The following is a 13059-nucleotide window of genomic DNA, read 5'->3' as shown; positions in this document are numbered from 1 at the left end:
GCATGGATTTTGGGAAAAATTTAATTCCTTGGTGAAAGACCCCCCGCTTAGCAACAGTAAATGCCATGTCTGTAAGGCTGTGCACACACGGGGCAGGCTAGGTCAGGGTCCCAGGTGGCCAAGCAAGATACCGGTGAGAGGCCAGCTAGCAATAGACAAAGAAAGGGAGACACTCAGACAAGCCCAGCTTTCAGATAAGCTGCAGCCCCCGACTGGAACCAGGAGTTGCCTCCTTAAAGCCATATTTCTGCCACCGTCCCCACACTTAGATGAGCCCAAAGCAATTATCCTCGGAAGCTGCAGTCTGACTGGTACCAGGAGTTGCCTCCTTAAAGCCATATTTCTGCCATAGTTCCCACACTTAGATAAGCCCAAGGCAACTATTCTCAGGAGCTGCAGCCCCGGCTGGTATCAGGAGCTGTTTCCTTAGAGCCCTGTCCTTGGGCTCACTCCCTGGCCACATTTAAACTAACCAATTAGAACCCTGTTGCTATGCTTCTGCTTCTGTACCTTGCTTCTGCCCCCCAAGCCCTATAAAAAGGGGACTGCCCCTTTGTCCGGCGCGCAAGTCCTCTGAGAGACTGTGTGCCCACAGGTACCTGTGTACTTTGATCAAATAAACCCTCATGCTGATTGCAGCCAGTGGTCTCGGCTGATTCTTGGGTCCTGGGGTCCCCTCAGATAAAGGTCCTCTGGACGAGGGTCTTTCATTGGTATCTATTGTTTCAGTCTGACAGCTGAAGAAAGGGGCCCAAGGGTCTCTGTGAATATTTCCTCCGCCATCAGGGTGCCACCCAGGCTACTAAATTACCCTACCCCCAACTTCCCCAATTAGCAAGTTACTGGTGTAGAAACATTAGAACCATACCAATGGGAGGTTCCAGTTGTCTAAACCGAGGAAACTTTAGAGGCTATGACCAGTACAAAAATTCCTTTTACCCTCTGTCAAAGGACAAAATTACAACATCCCCCCCTTTTCTTTTTAAGGCATCTAAAGTTTTCTTTGAATTCCTTTTCTCTTGCCTCAGCCTTTCAAATGCTCAATTATAGGTATGAGTTAACTCTGGAATATACTATGTAGACCAGGCTTTCCTCAAGCTCAGAGGACACCCTTTTCTGCCTCCTGAGTGTTGGGATTACAGGTGTGGGCCAACTTGACTGGCTACATTTATTTTTGAGACAGGCTCTCAACTTTGTAGTCCAGGTTGACGTTGGCCTTTAGTAATCCTCCTGCCTCAGTTTTTCTTTCTTAAGATTTTTTAGTTTGTTTATTTATATACTGTTGCTGTCCTCATGCACACCAGAAGAGGACATTGAGATATACACTTTTGAAGAGCAGCCAGTGCTCTAAACCACTGAGCCATCTCTCCAGCCCTTTTTTCCTTTTTTAAATAAGTGTTTTAAAAAAATATTTATTTACTGTACGTAGATGAGTACACTGTAACTGTCTTCAGACACACCAGAAGAGGGCATTGGATTCCATTATAGATGGTTGTGAGCCACCATGTAGTTGCTGAATTGAGATCAGGACCTCAGGAAGAGTAGTCGGTACTTTTAACTGCTGAACCATCTCTCCAGCCCTGCCTCAGGTTCTTAATGACCCAGTCTTTCAAATGCTGCATGGTTTAACATTATTATTATTATTATTATTATTATTATTATTATTATTATTATTATTATTTGAGACAGACTAATTCACATAGTTCAGATCACTGTGAACTCTTGGTAATCCCATGTCACCCTCTGGTATGCTGAGATTATTGGTTTGTGCTATCACCCCAAGCCTATTTTTCCCCCTCCAAAGCAGGGTTTCTCTGTTGTACTTTCAGCTGTCCTGGAGCTGGCCGTGGACCAGGCTGGTCTTACTAGAGATCTGCCACCTCTGTCTCCCAAGTGCTGGGATTAAAGGTCTGCTTCTGCCCCCTCCCCCCACCCAGCCGAAGCCCAACTTTAACAGACTTATTTTCAATTCTAGAATCAGGCAAGTCTTCTGGTAGTTTATGGGGTGATTGAAGAAAGGCTGAAGAAGGCATAAACAAAGAATCCACTGGGCCTTTCAAAGTTACTTTTCTAGCACAATGGGCCTGGGAGATCCAGCATTAGAAAGACAACCAATAGGTTAATGTGAGGTTTCCATTTATCTGCTTAAGGATTAAGGTAGACGCAACTTCATTATCATGTTAATTGAAACTGGCCAGTTTCGGGGGTGGGGGTGGGGGGGTAGGGGAGATCTTTTTTAGGAAGTGCAATTTTTAATTAGGGTTACTATTGCTATAAGGAAAGCCATTACAAAACACTTGGGGGCTGGGCTGTTTGGCTTACTTACACACTTCCACATCAACAGCTAGGCAGTTTAGTTTCCTGTAGGCATGCGCTGCAGAGGAGGACTTGGCTTGCTCTAGGGGCTTTCCTAATGGAACCCTGGAGGAACAGCTCAGGGGCAGCCATATTCAAAATTGGCTGGCCCTCCCACATCCATCACTAATTTAAAAAAAATGCCCTACAGGATTGCCTACGGACAGATCTCAACTGAGGCGCCCTCCTTTCTGACGATTAGCTTGTATCAAGTTGATCTAAGACTAGCCAGTACAAACCGGCAACTTGTTCGGTTTGACTTTTGACTCCATTTTGGTTTTTAGCTCACTTATAAGTTTACTCTCCATAGACAACCTGTTGTAATTGTTACCTAACAAGTTTATTAAATAGATGGACATCAGGCACATTAACAAGAGAAAGGAATATACAATTTCGCACACATGTAGGCACTCCACAAATATCAATATTCAGCACTCCTGTTAACTATACAAGTTTATGTAACTTTTCCACATGGGAGGTGAGCAAAGAGTGGGCCACTGAGAAGAACCAGAGCACTGGGCCCTCAAGGTTGAAGGGCGTGTTATCAGGCTTGGGGACGCGGCATTGGAACAGCTGTTTCTCTCTTACTAAGTAGGAAATGTACAAAATGCCTGTTGTTCATCATCTCAATGAAAACTAGGCCTGGTGGTTGTGAAAGTTGTAATCCCAAACCTCAAATCTCTGGAAAGTTCAAGGTCAGAGGCAATAACTAAGTGATACCTGTCCCCAAGTTAAAGAGCTGGGATAGGTTCTAGGGTAGAGTGCTTAGGATGTACAAGGCCTTGGGTTCAATGTCTACTACTGGGAAAATCAAATTCTGCACTCGAAAAAACAAAACAAAAAAAAACAAAACAAAAAAACAACAACAAAAACAAAAACAAAAAAAACACAAACTAGCATAGGGAAAAAAAAAAAAAAAAAAAAAAAAGAGTCCCGTGTGGCAAAAAGGTGGTTGAGGGTCAGGAGAGATGACTCAGTAGTTAAGAGCACTTCCAGAAGTCCTGAGTTCAATTCCCAGCAACCACATGGCAGCTCACAACTTCTGTAATGGGATCTGATACCTTTCTCTTCTGGTGTGTCTGACGACATTGACAGTGTACTCACACACACAAAATAAATACATCCTTAAAAAAAAAAAGGTGGTTGAAATCCAGACGCTGGATTTGGCACTAAATGCTGGTAAAGATGGGACCTTTCACGGTACAACTAAGGGACACTAAGGAGGATCTAAGTCGGGACTGCTTGTTGGCCGAACCTCGGGACCACAACTCCACATCTATATAGGGAGTGTGAGTCCCACTACGCTATCAGGTCGTTATCTCTGAATCCACAGTCAAAGGTAGTGAGCGTCCTTCCTCCCAGCCTGCTTCCGGGCAAACGCAGGCTCCTGAGTTGTCTACAGGTCGCCTCAGGCTTTAGAGTCCAGCAGGCCTAGAGCTTGCGAAAGGTGGCGCTTCTCGCTATATTCATCCGCCTTCGCGTATATAAACCCTGCAGAGTCCCACCATCCTCAGCTCGGAGAATCTTCCGGAACGCGAAATCCGCGGTATCGAGTCCGACGCACACGGAAGCTGCTGCGCACGCTAGCTTCAGGGTCGGGCGGAAGTCGACGTCGCCGCGCCGCCACCGCGTGACGCACTTCCTGTTTGTTGTTGGAGAAAAGGAGAGAAAGGAAAGCGCGAGGAGACGCCGCCACCGCCACCAGCGCAGCTGTGCCAGAGCCGCGAGGAGACCGGCCGCCTGACTTCCCCCCTCGCTGGCCGCCGCGTCCTCGGTGAGGGTCCGCGTACTGGGGCGGGAAGCAGGGTTGACTACGGTGGGAGGGGAGGGCCTGCGGATGGGCTAACCCGCTTGGCGCCCGGAATACGGGTGTAGGAAGCCGGGTCGACGGTGGGGCCGGTACTGCTCGCTAGGGCCGAACGGGTTTCAGTCCAAGCTGAAGTCTGGTGTTTAGGCCTGGGTCCTAAAGTGTTTCTTGTCTGGGCCGGTTCTCGACTGCGTCTGTGAAGAGCGTTTGCCGTTCCTGGTCAGGCCTAGCACGGCGCTTGGCTGCGGTCCGTTTCTCTGGCTGTCTGGTCGGCAGTGGCGGTTGGACCCGGCACGCGCTAGGTCTGCCGCAGATCTCCAGGAGTCGGCGAGGCTGGTGTCACCCTGTCCTGGCGTCCTCAGTGCATTCTGCAAGCAGGGTCAGGTGGCATGCGAAGAGCAGGACTCCCATGGAGGGCGCAATCGCTAGCCCAGGCCGCCAGGCTGCGAAGGGGGCCGGGTGGGGAGGCCAAGGCGGTTTCCAGGATGCTCCTAGGGACTGTTAAAAGTTTGCTAGGCGACTTGCCTGGCTTAGCTTACTTTTAAAACTCGTTTGCTGTTGGCCTTGAAGGTTGTTTATGTAACAAAGTTTATGTAACTGAAGTTTACATTAAGTCTTAATTTACTTGGGTTGTGTAGACAAGGGAACTCTACAGTGCAAACTAAAAGGTTGTCTTAAAAACTTTGGAGACGGAGTTTTTCTTTTCTTTTCTTTTTTTTTTAACAGGATGGGTTTGTCAAGTTTTAAAAAAGCTTTGTTACCCAAGTTGTGTGTGAACCGTTGAAAGGGGATAGCGGGGATGGTCCCATCTTCTAAGGTGGAGAGTGCACGCCCAGTGCACCCACTTTATTTGTTTTTAACGTCTTTATTTGAACCATAGATTTGTGGTTAGGGTTTACTAATTTTAGGCCCTAGGATCTCAGGACGTTCTGCTTGTTAGGGAAGTAAGTGACAGCTACTGCATCCGTTTTAGTGGAAATGTTGGACGTAAAAGCCAGGAGGAGGGAACAGCCTAAAGAACAGGCGTCCTGACATTTGAACTTAGTCTGTTTTTGGCTGTAAAGTAAACCTCACGCCAGACTGATGCTTGAAAGGAAGTGTTTGTATCTGTTACCGGACTCCCTGTTGTCCTTTGGGATGTTACCATCTCAGGCGGAATTGCCCTCCACTGTGTGATTACTGTGTGATCAGTACAGACACTGCAGTGAACTTGGGGTGGAATTTTGGAATTAGGAAGAACATGAAATATGAGAAGTGCTTCCTTTTGTAGGTATGGGTGACTCTTTTACTCTTTCATTCTCTTCCATTCTCTCTTTTGCCTAGGCAGACTCTCAAGTTTTGGCCTCTCTTGTGTCTGTCTCTTTCAGTTGGTCCCCCACCCCAACCCCTGTCCCAGACAGTTTCTTTGTGTAGCCCTGGCTGTCTTGCAACTTTGCTCTATATACCAACCCGGCCTTGAATTCAGATCCCTCTGCCTCTGCCCTCCCAAGTGCACTGAAGGCAGTGCTCACTATGCCCAGCTGAGAAAGTTGACTTTTAAAGTATTTTTATTGTGCTTATTTGCATGTGTATGTTAGAGCCTATGCCTGGAGTCTTCCATCTCTTTCCTGTTAGTATGAGTATGTTCTGTACTTATAGCTATACACTGCCAGTTCTGAGTTTGTTCTTTTTGATTGAGTTTTTTTTTTTTTTTTTTAAGCTGTAGTTTGGTATATACATCAGGCTGGCCTTCAGTAATACTCTTCACGCTTAGCCCAGAGTACATACAACTTTTGGAGTCAGTTGGGATTCTGTATTTCAGTAGGTTCCTGGGGTGGAATTTAGGTTGTAAGGGGCTGAATTGTTTGGCCACCTGGGCCAGCTCCATAGCCTGACAGGTTTGCTTTTGAGTTGCTTTTGTTCTGTGGAAGATGAACAAGCTGGACTCGGGTCATTGAGCTTTGGAGCGATGGCCCATGCCTTTAATCCCAGTATTCAGAAGGCAGAAGCGAGCTGATCTCTTGAGTTGGAAGCCAACCTGGTTTACAGATGGAATTCAGGACAGCCAGGGCTACACAGTGAAACCCTGCCTCAGAGAAATCAAACAAAAAGCCAAGTAAATTATTGTCTGAGGCAGAGGTGGGCCAGTTTCCTCCTGAGTTGGATGTTCTATTTGCTTAAAACAAAAGTATTGTTGATTTCAGTGTTAGATGTGAGCTAAATAGTATACTGGGTGATGAATATTCTTGCAAACTGAAAACAGAAGTAGGAATTCCTCAGAATAGTGGCTCTACTCCTGTTAGAGTTAAATGATAATACCATTTCCCGGTGTAAACCACTAGTATTGTGCCCGTAGCAACTGCCAACAGTTCCACCCAGCACTTTTTTTGTTATTGTTTTTCAAGACATGGTTTCTTTGTGAACCCCTGGAACTCACTCTGTAGAGCAGGCTGGCCTCAAACTCAGAATCAGTCTGCCTCCTGTGCTAGGATTAAAGAAGTGTGCCACCTGCACCAGCCACTTTGTTACCATTATCCACTACTGGTGTGGTAGTGTGTGCCTTTACATTATTTAATGCTCATATACTTTTAGAGTCTGATGCCTTCCTAAAGAGCAAGCAAATCGAACAGAATCTGTCTTTTTACTTGGTCCAGCTTTTCAGGATTCTTAAAAACTGACTTTTTTACTTTGAAAGTGATTGTTAAGTCTTAAATTTATCTAGGACATCATCTGGTGGTGAAGGGCCTACAGTTACAGACTTTGAGTTTGTAGGAGGGATTAGAGTGGCAAATTAATGTTTTTTTTTCTTCTTCCATATATAGAATTTAAGAGTTTAGACTTGGGAATAAAAACAAGGTGCAGTGAGCTGTGTAGTGTTGTGTGGGTCTTCGATACCAGTAATTCAAAAGGCTGAGGTAGAATTTTAGGTAGAGGCCATCTTGGCCTGATTAGTGAAACCCTACTTCAAGTAATAAGCCTAAGGTTAGTGAGAAGAAAAGAGCTGGCAAGAAGAACATGACAGAAACTTAAATGTTGTGATTGGGCTGGTGAGGTGGTTAAGCACTTGAAGTCCTGAGGACTAGAGTTTGATCCCTGGGACCCAAATAAGGGTGGTAGGAGGGCATTGACTCAAAGTTGTCTTGTGGACTCCACAGGTGTGCCCCCTCCCCTAATGAATGTGGGAGGGAGAAATGGACCATTTTCTCCTGAGGCTACACTGGTGATACACTAGGGTATATACCATTTTTTTCTGAGTGCTCCCCAAGCATGTTTAAGTCTGCTAAAAATCTCTTTAAAAGGAGGGGGAAGCCTGGAGACTGACTTAATAGATAAGCCAGCTTGTAAAATTTTGTTGTTCAGAGACAGGGTCTCTATCTCTAGTTGTTCTGGACAAAAATAACCTCTAGTCTCTGCCTCCCAAGGGCTGGGATTAAAGGAGTGCACCGCCTTGTCTGGTCTAGAATTTTTGTTTTAAATTAGACAGTGTTGTGGATAAAGTGTTTTGTCAAACTCCATAGTTTAGGATGGCCTAGAAAGAGCACAGGACTACTTCCATGTTACTCTCCTACCTGAGAATGCAAAATGCTAAAAATACTTTTATCTCCTAGGGTTACAGTGTTCCCTCTAAAGAGGTTTCAGTTCCTTGTACTTCAGTTGACTATAGGATGATTTTCTCTTAAAAGGACTAATCTAATCCAAGTCATAAAGACCATTTGGGCATTCTGAATAAGGGCCATTGCTTCTGGCTTCAACAGTGCTGAACTGTGATGTATTAAAATATTAGGGTACTTTAGGAATGATGAGCCTTCAGAAAGGTTTTTTTTTTTTTTAATGCAAAACATGATTTTTGTCACCTGTAAAATTTTTGTATTTTTGGGGAAAGGGAATGATATTGAACCTTAAAAAAGTTGCATGTCCCCCCCCCTCACTCTTTCTCTATATTCATTTTGTCACCACCTAATCCCTGTGCTGTTTCTTGATTATTGTTGGCATTTGCTTTCCCTGAGTGTTTGTGCTTTCTCAGTTCTTATATTCACATTCCTGCCTGTATATGGTCTTCATCCGTAGCAGCTAGCATATGTCCTGTTCTATACTTTTCCAAGTTTTGTCATGCATTTTCAAATGATTTGCTCCTCAGTATTTTCTTATATTTAAAGAATCTCCTGAATTTGTACTGTTGTTCACTTAGAAGACAGAATATAAGAACATGAGGGGATGGTTACTTAGAGAAACTGTTTAATCCTATACAAGGGCTGTGATTGTTTTAATAAATATAGTACAATTAAGGAAAAAAAAGTTGCATGTGTAGTATGTATATGTGAGTGTGTGCATGTGCTTGTGGAGGTCTCCACACTGAATCCAGGAGCTCAACCAAATGGCCACACTGGCTGTGTGATGTGCCACACACACAGATTTGCCTCCAGTCTGCAGTCTTGGCTAAACGTGGGTAGTGGGCTTCAAATCAGTTCCAACTGCTGGCTTTGCAGGCACTTCACTGCTGCCACATCCTACTCCCAAACCCAGGATTTTTCTCTTGCTAAGTTTGAGACAGTGTCACTAAACTGTTCATAATGGTCTCAATACTTGTCCCTAGTAGGGCTGTGGTTGTGCACTCCTTTGGGAGGCAGAGATATAGGCAGGTGAGGCAAATCTCTAGTTCAGAGACCCATCTGGTCTACACAGAGAAACCCTGTTTTAAAACAACAGACCAAACCAAAACAAAAGTTGTCCCTAATCTTAGCTAGAATTTTCTTACCCTCAAAGGTATGTATTGTGTATTGTGTGTCCTCACTCAGATTTCACAGATGTTTTCACCTGTGGAGGACAATTTGTAGGAGTTTCCTTCCATTTGGGTCCTGGGGATTGAACTCAGACTTGACTTGCTGAGGTCTCAGTATATTTATCTAATATATTCTAGAAATTCATGAGATGATAATGACGAAGAGGAGGAGGGAGAAGGAGGAGAAGAAATGATACTCAGCAAATGTTTCTGGATTTATAATTAATTTCCTTCCAAATAATTTGTTACTGCTTTGACAATTAAAAGTTTTTGTTAATGTTTCAATGGCTTGGAATTCTACTCCTGCCTCTGCCCCTAGCCAGATTTTTGTAGGACTGCCTCGCCTGGCTTGGTCCTCTTCCCATTTGCTTTCTGCTTCCATGTTGTCAAGAAAATAACACTACATTTATTTAGTTTGATGCTGCCACATAAATTGAACTCACACATGAGGTTTTTTAAACCTTTTTTTCCCAAGGCAGGGTCTTACTACACAGTGCTAGTTGGCTGTAATTGAATATGTAGATTAGGCTAATTTTGAATTCCTCTGCCTGCCTTTGCCTCCCAACTGCCTAGATTAAAAGCATTTGCCACCATGCCCAGTAAAACTTAACTAAATCTCTTCTTGTTTTTGTACATGAGTAGCCTCTATGTAGTCCTTGAACTCAAACACCCCACCCTGTTTTCATAATGCTGGGTTAAAGGTGTGCCACTACCCCTGGCCTTAAGTTAACTAAAAGATAGCTTTAATCTTGGTGGATATGGCCTTGTATTGCTCTTCAGTAATGATCCTCTTTTGTGGGAAAGGAAAAAAACTATTTTTGTTGGTGACTTGATTGTTACCCAGTCCTTCGTGGACAGAGAAATGCCTGTGCATCAGGAAGTCATGTATCTGGCAACAACAAGGCCCAGGAGTATGGTTGTAGAGTTCAGAGCACATCACTCGGGAAGGGTGCAGTGACAAGTCCGCCCTGGCAGGTTTCTGGGCCTGCCAGCGGGTTTCTAAGGAGAAAAGCCCGAAGGGAACGAGTTGGAGTTCAATCTTGGGGATTGAATCTCTTTTACATAAAAATCAGTCTCTGAACCAGGGTCTGTTTAGATCTGAGATTCAAAAGATTTGCATACATGCTGTTTATTTTCTTTCATTCCAGCCTGCACTCCACCCTGCTCCTCTGGATGGGCAGTATCAATGGGGCGTGGACAAGCTTCCCATCCAGCAGAGTGTACTGCAGAGTGTCTGAGTTCTGATCCCAGCACTCTTAGGCAGCTCACACTGACAAGTGCCTGTAACTAGGCACCTGCATTCACACATAAAGTAGAGCAATCTTTATAATTGGTTTTTCCTAGAATCTTACTATCAGAGTGTTCTTTAAAATTAAAACTAGCTTGCCACTGGAGTTTCAGTTGAAGACCAGTTTGGTCTACAGAGTGAGTTCCAGGACAGCCAGGGCTAAACAGGGATTCTGTGTGGGGGGGTGGGGTCGGGGGTTGGGAGTAGGGGTAGGAAAGAAAAAAGCTGTGCCTGTTAGTGTATGAATTGAGGCACAACATGCATGTAGTTTTCAGAGGGCAACTTGTGTGTGTGTGTTGGGTGTCTGGGGGAATCAAAGGCAAGCAGGTCTTTTTGCTTTTGCAGGTGTGTGTATGGTGGTACTTTTACATGGTTTGTGGTTTTGCTGGCGCCAAGAATGTTACAAATCAACCAGGAGTGGTTTAGCGTTTCTTGTATTTACAGGAGATACTCAAAAGTTGGTTTCTTTTTTTGTGTTAGTAACTTGTGTAAAGTTTGAACACCTTAGATTTAGTGTCTGTTTTTCTTCTCTCCCTATAGCCCTCCATACCCACACTCAGTTTTTCAGGGGTGTGTGGGGATTTCCTTTTGAAACCACCTTGTAGCCCAGGTTGTTCTTGAATTCCTTATTCTGGCAGTACTGTGGCTGTCACAGATTTTTTTTTGTTGTTTTAATATAATCTTCTATGTATGAATACTTTGCCTCTGTGTAAATATGTGCATGGATGTGCTTGATAGATGTCCAAGGAAATCAGCAGAGGACGTTGAGTGCTATTGGAACTGAATTGCAGACAGTTGTGAGCTGCCATGTAGTTGTGGTCCTGTAGAAGTGCAGCTGTGCTCTTAACCACTTCCCATCTCCTCCCACACCTTTCTTTGTAGGCAGGGTCTACATGTAGGACTGGTCTGGGAGTAACAATGTAGACTATGCTTGGCTTCAGATTTTTTTTTTTAATTGTAAGGTTTGTCTTACAAATGAGTGCTGGACATTCTCATTGGAAGTGGGAGATCATGAGTAGACATAGAGGAAGGTTTCACACTGCTACTGCGGGTTGAATTATATAAGACAGACCATTTCTGGCAGCAGTTTGATCTTGGATAAACTAAAAAAACTTCAGACAAAGTATATCCTGGATTGACAAAACTAAGTATAACATATTAGAGCTGGTTAGCTGAGGCCCGTATTATCCACTCAGGAGTCTGAGGCAGGAAGACTGCCAGAGATACAAGATCAGCCTGAATAATTTAGTGAGACCATGCTTCAAAGGGGCATGGGTCACCTGGGACTGTATCTTAGTGGTTGAGTGCTACCTGGCATACAAGAGGCTCAAGCAAAATGCCTATCACCACTAAATGAGAGTTGAAGAGGACACCCCCCCTTGTAGCCCTGGATGTCCTGGAACTCAGTCTTTAGACCAGGCTGGCCTAGAACTTGAGAGCCATCTGCCTCTGTCTCCTGAATGCTGGTATTAAAGTAGTTTACCACCATACCCAGCTGAATTTTGGTATTTGATAAATACCCAGTGCATTGGGAATGGGCTTCTGGTTGGTGTTTTGGATTCAAATAGAGTAAAACATGTTTTGTGTTGATGTCTGGTGTATATTTGGATAGTGGTTGACATTTTAGTATTTTACTTACCGGTATGGCTAGTCTAAATTCATCTTAAGTGGATAAGTAACTTTGGGCTCATATTGTATATAGTAGTCTATAGCAGCTTGTTTAAAGTGCGTCTTGACAGACACTATCATCAATGTACTATCAGTAGGTCCTTGAGCTTTCATTTTCCCCAGTCTTTTCTCTGTAACCTTCCATCTTCATTTCTGTCTGTTTACACGTATTCTTTATCTGATTTATTATCTTGTTAGTCTCATCTTCCCCTTTTTTGTCTTAGTTCAGGTTTAATTGCTTGTAATCATCTCAGAAGCACTGTCAACTGGGTCTCCCTCCCCCCAATACTTAGGGGTGCCTGGTCCTTGTTGGCATCCCTGTATTAAGGAGTAAAAACTGGAAGAGTCAAAGCATGGTTTTTAGTGATCTCAACAGGAAAGGCCAACAGTTAGATAGATGGAAAATGGACACAGGTTATATATAGGTAAGTAATCACTTTATACTAATCAAAGCTGTAGTCCTCCTGCCTCCAGACTGTGGATACAAGCTTGCCATATATATCATGTGTGCAAACATCTCTGTTTGTCTAGGCAAATGCTTTACTACTGAACCATATCCATGGTAGATGGTACTAATAGAGAAAGTTGCTAAAATAAGGGCAGAAAATCCACCCTTTTATTATTTTTAGATAGTCTAAAGTAGCATAGATGGGTCTGGAGCTGGCTGAGACAGCATCTATTTGTTTTCTGGGACAGGGTCACATGTGTTTCTTTCCTATTGTCTCTAAACCTGTGTTAGACTATGGCCTAAGTTCCTGATCTTCCTACCACACCCAGCTTGATGTAAGCTGGGATAGTTCCTAAACTTTGTATGGTGATCTGCGGCTTATTTCATAACTCCTTCCCTCACACCGGAGACTAGTCAGTACAATGAGTGATTGTTGTCTTAATTTCCTAGTTAACTTAGTAGAGTCACTTGTGGCTGGTATTGCCTAGGGTGTAACAGTTTTTGAGTCTGTCTTCATTGGAAAGAGTGTGGCCCAAAGGCTTCCCTCTGCAGGAGGGCCATGCTGAAGATGTTTTGAAAGTGATTTTCTTTATGTGGTGGGTATAACAACCGTGAGATAATCAAGGTAGAATTTATTAGAGAAAGACCTGTTGGGTGGAGTGGGGAGGCTCAAGAGTTAAGTTTTGGTCATGTTCTATTTGAAACAACATGCTCAGTATCCAAGTGGCTATTTT

The 13059-nt window shown here is 44.0% G+C and overlaps 1 protein-coding gene across 3 annotated transcripts in view; it reads left to right on the top strand.

The window, feature by feature from the left end:
• The first annotated feature begins 3978 nt into the window (after nt 1-3978).
• Nucleotides 3979-13059, top strand: part of DNAJB6 (DnaJ heat shock protein family (Hsp40) member B6) — a 44187-nt gene continuing 35106 nt past the window's right edge. The window contains exon 1 of one of the 3 annotated variants that reach the window (XM_080936379.1): nt 3979-4129. The gene's annotated coding sequence lies outside the window, so the exon portion shown is untranslated. The remainder of the gene's footprint in view (nt 4130-13059) is intronic. The other 2 variants (XM_080936381.1, XM_080936380.1) reach the window with 2 other exon arrangements.

This window comes from Micromys minutus (assembly GCF_963924665.1).
Source record: "Micromys minutus genome assembly, chromosome: 23".
NCBI lineage: Eukaryota > Metazoa > Chordata > Mammalia > Rodentia > Muridae > Micromys > Micromys minutus.
The sequence above is the reverse complement of the archived record's forward strand: the minus strand, read 5'-3'. Positions and strand labels throughout refer to the sequence as shown.